General features: G+C 47.1%; 1 pseudogene; it reads right to left on the reverse strand.

Annotated features, from left to right (window-relative positions):
- Window positions 1–333: 333 nt before the first annotated feature.
- On the reverse strand, window positions 334–6,074 carry LOC100995390 (nucleolar transcription factor 1-like; annotated as a pseudogene).
- Between the last annotated feature and the right edge of the window lie 1,269 nt (window positions 6,075–7,343).

A 7,343-nucleotide genomic window follows, 5' to 3' on the forward strand; every position in this document is an offset into this window, starting at 1 on the left:
TTGCATTGGGCTGCAGGTGTGCAAGGGCTCACTGAACTCTTTGTGACAGCCCCACCCCCATCCCCACTCCCCCATCCATTGTCCGTGCTGGAACCGGAAGTGCAGAAGTGGGTGGGGTGGGCCCAGCTGGTCTGGGGCTGGCTCAGTCTGATGGTTGCACTCCCTGGAGGACCCCCCCAGGGCTAATGTCTCTGAGGTTGCAGAGTGCTGGCCTGGACTCCTCCAGCCTCCATCCCCATTTTGTTTAAAAAAGAAAGGAAGAAAGAAAGAAAGTGGGGGAGGCCAGAGGGAAAGGAATAGACATGGGGGAGAAACAAAGGTGGCCAGCTGGGGAGGGGAGCTCCTGGGCTCTCCCTGGCTGCCCCAGGGTGGGGCTGAGCCTCAGCTGGATTCAGGGCCTGAGGAGTCCCCTGAACAGGAGGAGCTGGAGCTGCCGCCCATGGACTCATCTTCATCCTCATCATACTCCTCATTCTCATCCCCTTCCTTGCTGCTGGACTCAGAGGTGTTCCTGCCATTCTCATAGCCAGGCATGGTGGCATGTGCCTGTAGTCCCAGCTCCTTGGGAGGCTGAGGTGGAAGGATCACTTGAGCCTGGGAGTTGAGGCTGCAGCGAGCCATGATTGCACCACTGCACTCCAGCCTGGGCGACAGAGAGAAACCCTGTCTCAAAACAAAAACAAAAACATATGTACACAAAACACCTTCTCATGAGTGTACCACAGCTGCTGGTTGGGGTGAGGGGTGGGCTTCTTGGGAATGTCTGACTTCTTGACATTCTTGATTAAGTTGGAATGATCCTTCCTGAAATGGGCCAGGTTTCACACTTTTTCTCCATCCTTGTCCTCATGGCCCTCGTTCTCTTTATCATCTTCCTAGGATTCTGACTTGGACTGCAGGATTGTTTGTCTGGACTCAGAGGAGTTCGAGTCCGCAGCTTGGCCATGCTCTTATATTTATCAGAGATATACTCTTTCTAGGCTCTGCGGTCCTGGGGACAGAGACCGTTAACCCAGGTGTCCAGGTGCACCTTGTATACTTTCGCTGCTCATTGGCCAGTTTTTTGTAGTGCTCCTTCTGACTCCAGGAGATGGCTGCCAATTTCCATCCACCATGCGCTCCGTCTGTGGCAGGTGTTTCAGCTCCCCATTGCACAGCAGTTCCTGGAAGAATTTCTGATACCGGTTCACAAGGCTTCTTGCTTCCTCCCTGGAATTTCATCATCTTGGAAGACTCTGTAGCAGCTGGAAGTGCCCACATCGCACTCAGCTCTCTCTCATCACTTTCGGTCTTTGGCTGCCTTCTCAATTCACATCAGGTTCTCCTCCTTGGGATTCCAGGTCACCTCCATGGCTTTCGAGGCCTTCACCCGGTCGTTCTTGAAGCAGGCCAGGTAGTTGCTGATGATGCTCTGTTGCCAGATCTGTACTCTCTTGGTGACTTGGTTGGCTTGCTGAGTTCCTGGCACTCCCTGCCTGGCTTGCTCTCAGGTCTTGTACTTGGCCTTCTCAGACAAGTCACTCCACCTTCGGGCCAGCATGCAGGCCAGCTCGCTCTCCAAGAACCTAGGCTGCTCCTCCTGCAGCTGCTGCCCCTTTTCCTGGGGGCAGATGAGCATGGCCCACTGGGGGACAGAGATCCTTAACCCAGGGGTCCAGGTGCACCTTATACGCTTTTGCTGCTCATTGGCCAGCTTTTGTAGTGCTCCTTCTGAGTCCAGGAGATGGCTGCCAATTTCCATCCACCAAGAAACCGCGTGGGCTTCTCAGAGGCTTCCTTGCCCTCTTCCTGGGCTGGCTTCTGAAGGGGTGGGTTGCCCCTCCACACCTGTGGGTGTTTCTCGTTAGGTGGAACGAGAGACTTGGAAAAGAAAGAGACGCAGAGACAAAGTATAGAGAAAGATAAAGGGGGCCCAGGGGACCGGTGTTCAGCATACGGAGGATCCACGCCGGAACTGGCCTCTGAGTTCCCTTAGTATTTATTGATCATTATCGGGCGTGGCAGGATAATAGGATAATAGTGGAGAGAAGGTCAGAAGGTAAACACGTGAACAAATGTCTCTGCATCATAAACAAGGTAAGGAAAAAAGTGCTGTGCTTTTGATGTGCATATACATAAACATCTCAATGCCTTAAGGAGCAGTATTGCTGCCAGCACGTCCCACCTCCAGCCCTATCTCAGCAGATGGAATATACAATCGGCTTTACACTGAGACATTCCATTGCCCAGGACGAACAGGAGACAGAAGCCTTCCTCTTATCTCAACTGCAAAGAGGCGTTCCTTCCTCTTTTACTAATCCTCCTCAGCACAGACCCTTTACGGGTGTTGGGCTGGGGGAAGGTCAGGTCTTTCCCTTCCCACGAGGCCATATTTCAGACTATCACATGGGGAGAAACCTTGGACAATACCTGGCTTTCCTAGACAGAGGTCCCTGCGGCCTTCCGCAGTGTTTTGTGTCTCTGGGTACTTGAGATTAGGGAGTGGTGATGACTCTTAACAAGCATGATGCCTTCGAGCATTTGTTTAACAAAGCACACCCTGCACAGCCCTTAATCCATTTAACCCTGAGTGGACACAGCACATGTTTCAGGGAGCACGGGGTTGGCGGTAGGGTTACAGATTAACAGCATCTCAAGGCAGAAGAATTTTTCTTAGTAGAGAACAAAATGGAGTCTCCTATGTCTACTTCTTTCTACACAGACACAGTAACAATCTGATCCTTCTTTTCCCCACAGGCTTCTTGGAGGCTGGGCAGGTGGCTTGCTTCTTGTTGATGTTCAGCACCCTCTCCTCCCACAGGACCTGCTGCTGCTCCTCCTGGGGCAGTCTCCTGAGAAAAACGCAGCAGTTCCGCCTCATAATCTTTTGTTTCCTGGTCGCACATAGGCGTCCTTCTCCTTCCGGGAGAGCAGCTTCCACTGCTGGCCGCACGGCCTATCATGCGCTCCGCGCTGGGAACATCCTTCTTGTTGGCCATGAGCTCTGCGCAGTACAGTGAGTAGCTATTCCGAGGTGGCTTGGTGGGGCCCTCCCATCAAATTTGTCCTTGAGCTGGTGTTCAGCCTTGGCAGGGGTGGACTTGGTGGGGCCCTCCTCAGTGATGTTCGGCTCAGGGCGCTCCTGGATATAGGTCTGCATGATCTCCTTGTACTACTTCCACTGCTCCTGGAGCCTCAAGAATCCATTTCAGCCTTTTTTTTTTTTTGTCTGAGAGCTGAGACCACTACTTCCCCAGAAAGTTCTTCACCTCTTTGTAGGGGCATCTGGCCACACTTTAAAATACACCTTCTTGGCCGGGCACAGTGGATCATGCCTGTAAGCTCAGCACTTTGGGGGGCCAAGGTGGGTGGATCGCTTGAGCCCAGGATTCAAGACCAGCCTGAGCAACATAGTGAAATCCTGTCTCTACACAAAATGTTTAAAAATTAGCTGGGTGTGGTGGTGCATGCCTGTAGTCCCAGCTACTTGGGAGGCTGAGGTGGGAGGACCGCTTGAGCCCGGGAGGTTGAGGCTACAGTGAGCCGTGATTGCACCACCACACTCCAGCCTGGGTGACAGAATGAGACCTCGTCTCAAAACAAAACCCCAAAAACACACATACACTAAAGTCCTTCTTCCGATGGGTGTACCACAGCTGCTGGGTGGGGGAGTTGAGCTTCTTGGGGATGTCTGGCTTCTTGGCATTCTTGATTAAGTTGGGATGATCCTTCCTGAAATGAGCCAGGTTTCACTCAAACTCTGTTTCTTCCTTGGAAAGTCCTGAATATATTTCATTTTCATCTTCTCAGGAAGCTCCTTTTATTTCTTGGACAGAATCTTTGTGAAGTCCAGGTTACTTATCTCAGGGTGGAGTTTTGCACACTTGGCCTGCTTCTCCATGAGGAAGTGGAAATAAGGGATCAGGGACTCCTTTGGGAAGTCTGGGTGTTGTTTGAGTTTTTTGTGTTTAACCTTTTTAAGGATTTTTAACATGTTTCTGGCATTGAGGATCAATTCTGTCAAAGTGCACAACTTCCTCACCATGTCAGAAATTTTCACCCATTTAGGCCAGGCACAGTGGCTCATGCCTGTAATCCCAGTACTTTGGAAGGCCAAGGTGGGAGGATTGTTTAAGGCTGGGAGTTTGAGACTAGCCTGGCCAACACCCATTTCTGACCCCAACTCTACAAAAAAAAAATTTTTTTAATTAGCCCAGTGTGATGACTCACACCTGTGGGCCTAGCTACTCAAGAAACTGAGGCAGGAAAATTGCATGAGCCCAGGAGTTTGAGGCTGCAGTCAGCTATGATCATACCAGTCCACTCCAGCCTGGGTGATAGAATGAGATCCTGTCTAGAAGACAAAACAAAGCCAAAAAGAAGAAGAAGGAGAAGGAGAAGAAGAAGAAAAAAGAAATCTCTACCCATTGAACTTGTCGTGTCTCCAGAAATCTTTAAACGCTACTTGGTCCCCATATGTGATTAGGTGGTTTTGAACTTGTAACTGCTATTGGTTGGAAGGTTATTCTTTATGCATTCCAGCAAAGTCAGCATGTCTTCCTGGAACCGGTGGTCTTGGCCTTTGAAGGCGGCCATGTCCAGGTCAGTGGGGGATGGGCTTCTCTGTTCATCCTCCAGCTGTCCAACCACCTCCTTGGTTGTGCTGGCGGCAACCCAGGGTCAAAGTCACTTTGCCTTTAGAAGACATACCAGTCCCTGCTCAGGCAGGCTGAGAGATGAGGGGCTTTCTATCCCTTGCCACCTCCCAAAGGGGAGGGAGGGACACAGGTCCACACTCTCAGAGAGACCCAGCCAAGACCCTATTAGACTTAATGGATCTGTGGGTATGAGGGTGTGCCCCTCCTCTTTTTCCTAACTCTTACCCCAGTTCCTGAAGTCCAGCTCAACAGCATGTACCCTCCCCTTCCCACACGAAAACTGCTCCCAGCTCCTGGTGTATAACACTCAGTGAATGTTTGTAGAATGAATGAATAAATCACTCAATGTTTTTATGTGTTTATTGCCTTTTTTTTTTTTTTTTGAGACGGAGTCTCCCTCTGTCACCCAGGCTGACTTGCAGTGGCGCCATCTCATCTTACTGCAACCTCCACCTCCGGGTTCAAGCAATTCTCCTGATTTAGCCTCTCGAGTAGCTGGGACTACAGGCACCTACCACCATACCTGGCTATTTTTTTTCTTTCTTTCTTTTTTTTTTTTTTGTATTTTTAGAAGAAATGGGGTTTCACCATCTTGGCCAGGCTGGTCTTGAACTCCTGACCTCAAGTGACCCGCCCACGTTGGCCTCCCGTAGTGCTGGGATTACAGGCATGAGCCACCAGGCCTGATCTATTGTCTATTTTTATATCTTTTATGAAATGTTACTTCTGCCCTTTAAAAATTGGATTAGTTGTCTTTTTATTATTGAATTACTTATATATCCTAGATGTAAGTCCTTAGTCACGGGTATGTTTTGCAAATATTTTCTCCCAGTCTGTAGCTTGCCTCTGAATTTTCTTTTCTTTTCTTTTCTTTTCTTTTTTTTTTTTTTTGAGACAGAGTCTCTGTTGCCCAGGCTGGAGTACAATGGCTCAATCTTGGCTCACTGCAACCTCCACCTCCTAAGTTCAAGCGATTCTTGTGCCTCAGCCTCACCAGTAGCTGGGACCACAGGCATGTGCCACCACACCTGGCTAACTTTTGTATTTTTTGTAGAGACAGGATTTCACCATGTTGGCTAGGCTGGACTTGAACTCCTGGACTCAAGTGATCCACTTGCCTCGGCCTCCCAAAGTGCTGGGATTACAGGCGAGAGCCACCGCACCCGGCCACCTGTGCATTTTCTTAATTGGCTTTTGATGAGAAGTTTTTAGTTTAAAGAAATTTCGATTTATCAAATGTTTCTTTTGCGATTTTGCCTTCTGAACCTTAGAAACCCTTGCTTACTCTTGAGTCCTGAAGATATTCTTCTATATTTGCCTCCAAAAGCTTTATGATTTTACCTTTTGTTTACTAAAGGCAATGTTAGAGGTACACTGATAAATATTTTTATATTTATTTATTATTTATTTTTGAGGTTTTTTTTGAGACAGAGTCTCACTCTGTTACCCAAGCTGGAGTGCTGTGGTGTCATCACAGCTCACTGTCTCTACAAAAAACATTTTTTTAAAGATATGCAAAATAAAAGAAATTATTTGTCTATCAATGAATCTGCTCTGTTTATCAGTGTGGATTATTGAGGGAAACTTTTATGAATGACTCAGTTTTGCTCACCTCCTATTATACCCAATCAAAGCTGATAAGGAAACTGGAAAGGTAAGATCATTTGAATTAAAATTTTTTTTTTAAATTTTTATTTACTTTTTATATATGTTTTAAGGCTAGTCAAGCAGAGCAATGGGAATGGAGAAGGAACAAAGATATCTGTAACTGGTTGTGATCGATTAGTTGTAAACACCATTGCACTCGGATCAGCCTTGAATTTATTTGGACCAGTGATCTCCAATCAGTAAAAAATGTTGAGTGCATGCTCCTCATAAATGCATATTCACTTATCTAGAAATTATATATGGACTACTCCACTCATTGTGAGCTTTAAGAATATATGGAATTTATTTTCTTTGCTTTTTGTTTGTATTTTGAGATAGGGTTCCTGTTGCCCATGCCAGAGTTCAATGGCATGATCACAGCTCCCTGCAGCCTTCAACTCCTGGGTTCAGGTGATTTCCCCACCTCAGCCTCCCAAGTAGCTGGGGCTACAGGCACAAGCTGCCAAGCCTGGCTAATTTCTGTATTTTTTGCAGAGATAGGACTTCGCCACATTGCCCAGGCTGGTCTCAAACTCTTGGGCTCAAGTGATCCTCCCACCTCAGCCTCCCAAAGCACTGAGATTATATGCTTGAGCCACCACGCCTGACCTGGAATTTATTTTTTTAAATGGTATTTTAAAAGAATAAAATAAAGATAAAAATATTTAAAACTTATTTTAATTTATTGTTAAGGCTACAAAAGTTATTTCTTCTTCTCTGTAGCTCATGTGGAATTCATCCTTTGAGTAAGAGAAGAATCAGCTTTGTGATTTTCTTGTTATCATCTTGTGCTTACATTCCTGGTTTATCTTCAATAAGCAGCTTTGCTGTGGGAATCTTCAGAGGTTCATTTTGCTTTATATGAAAGTTAATTTCATTAAAATTGAAGAATAGAGTCTGTAAATCCACATACATGGGAACACAGTAAAGTATGACCAAAGCAGATATCTAGCTGGGTTATCCCCAAAGTGCAGCCCAGTGTAAAGTCTTCTTTGCAGATAGTTCATTTGGGAATATGGTCACAAGGAATAAAAATGCAGGGCGGGGGAGTGAAACAGG

This window comes from Pan paniscus, chromosome 2 (genome assembly GCF_029289425.2).
Source record: "Pan paniscus chromosome 2, NHGRI_mPanPan1-v2.0_pri, whole genome shotgun sequence".
Classification (NCBI taxonomy): Eukaryota; Metazoa; Chordata; class Mammalia; order Primates; family Hominidae; genus Pan; species Pan paniscus.